General features: G+C 33.4%; 1 protein-coding gene across 2 annotated transcripts in view; it reads right to left on the bottom strand.

Annotated features, from left to right (window-relative positions):
• Positions 1 to 2293, bottom strand: part of LOC108741614 — a 31794-nt gene that overhangs the window by 2437 nt on the left and 27064 nt on the right. The gene's annotated exons all lie outside the window — the stretch shown is intronic.

Here is a 2293-nt window from a genome sequence, read left to right as displayed (position 1 = left end):
GAAAAACGCTTTTACATTTCCCATCTATTATTATGATTTGATATACTATTTTCTGTAATTACAGCGATAAATATTCATTTAATATTTTTGTGAATAAACTAAACATTATATTCACTGTTATAAATAATTCTTTCAAATACGAAAATGATTGTTGTAAAAGAAATTTCATCTTTGTTAGTGTTAAAATGATTATTACTATGATAATTTTTACTTTCAATTGAATTATAAATTTTATTGATGATACAAATACATATTTTTATTTGTTATTTTCAGGAGTTAATTATTTTTGTTAAAAATAACAATATCTTACTTATAATAAATATTTAATTTATCTTTAATGAATACTTAATTACTTATAGTTTATTTAAACCTGATAATACATAATTTAACCGAGAGAGAATCATTACCAAATATGAGTGTCAGAAACTAGGCCGATGGCAGTGTCAGAAACTACAACACAAGAAATTTTAAGTGTCAGAAACTGGGTCTTCAAACATCACTTTTTAAATCATTAATTAAAATTACTAATTCGCTTCAAATAATTATATCGCGTATATGAGTTTTTCTAGAAACTCTGAACTTGTTTATAGTATAAAAATTATTTATTCTAATTAAATATTATTTTAGTTATCGTAATAAAATCTCAGCTGTCACTCTTAGAGTGTCAGAAACTGGGCCTTTTACCGTAGTGTAAATAAATAGAATAATTACCTAAGTTAGTAATAATTTAATAGTGTTTTTGAGTCCTTTAGTAATAATTAGTGTAAATAAATTGTTTTTGTCGTTGTGAGTCTTTAAAATTAATTTGTTAAACCCCACGAACATTACATTATTATTATGCGAAACAAAACATTAAATAGGCTTAGGTTTAGACTTTAATTGCTGTTTGCTTCGAGAGATGCTAGATCATGTACTACCAAATAGTGGATTCATTACGGTAGTGGCATTTGATACCGTTTGTTGCCAAAATGTTTTTTATTGCGCTGTGGATAATAAAAGTTTAGCAGATTAGGTAAGCCACTTTAACGCGACGTCTCATATAAAACGTATTTCTAAAGAATTGGCACTTATGATCCTTATAAATGTTCGTTTGGATGTCCGTGATATTATATCCCCTATAACAGTTCCTGAACGAAACGTTCGACTAAAGGATCACAAGTATTGGGAGAATTTTCTAACGTGAGTACAATTGCTGTATCTCCTGTTTTTATATTGTTTTCACTTTTCACAAAGTCCCAATTGATGACAACTTAAATTGCGACGTAATTAAACAGCTCAGACTAGATCACATGAATAATTGCGAAAAAAAATAAATTACAAGACTGTAAAGAATTTAACTTGATTTTTAGCTACGATCAACAAAAATTAACTACGACCACACAAGTAACCCATCATATCAGGACAACTGATAATTAACCTGTTAACACATACGAGGGCGGTTCAATAAGTACCCGTGTTTGAAGACAGAGGACGTTCCTGAGGGAAATTGGTGCTGTCATCGTGTGCTGCCATCTATCAAACCACGTCAAAACGAATTTCAGACTGATTGATAGGTTAGTTTGGATTTGGCAGCCATTCGACTGAGACGTGTTTCGTTATTTTCGCTAAGATGAAAAAAGAGCAGTATCGTTCGGTAACTCGCTTTTTGTTTTTGGATGGGAACAAATGCTAGGAGATGAAAACAAAGTTGGATACTGTTTATGGAGACATTTCGCCATCTACGACCACAATTAGATATTGCTTCAACGAATTTAAACGTGGGAAAAGATCCGTTTTTCATAGGAGCGACCAGGAAGCCTGGCAAACGTTGTTACCGAGGAAATCATTTTACAGATTTTTTAGGAAAAGGAAGAACGATCACTGGACAATACTACAGTGAGTTATTGGACCGCTTCGACAAAAAATTAAAGGAGACACGAACGCATTTGACGAAAAAGAAGGTGCGTCTTCAACACGATAACGCACCGGAACATTCATCAGGAGTTGTTGCCGCCAAAATGCAGGAATTACGTTATGAATTTGCTGCCGCACACCCCGTACTCACTCGATTTGACTCCCTACGACTTCATCTTGTTCCCTAGCATGGAGAAATGACTAGCGAGAAAGAAATTCAGCTCAAACGAGGAAGTCATCGCCGAGACAGAGGGGATTTTGGAGAGTTCTCATCATCATAAGGTCATCAGTCCTAAGACTGGTTGGACACGTACCTCCACTCTTTCCTATCCTGAGCTAAACTTCGCATTTCCCTAAAACTAGAACAGCCCACATCCTTTACTATTTGCGAACAGTAATC

This window comes from Agrilus planipennis, unplaced genomic scaffold, assembly GCF_000699045.2.
Source record: "Agrilus planipennis isolate EAB-ADULT unplaced genomic scaffold, Apla_2.0 scaffold255, whole genome shotgun sequence".
NCBI lineage: Eukaryota > Metazoa > Arthropoda > Insecta > Coleoptera > Buprestidae > Agrilus > Agrilus planipennis.
Note: the sequence above shows the minus strand (reverse complement) of the source record. Positions and strands in the feature narration are given on the sequence as shown.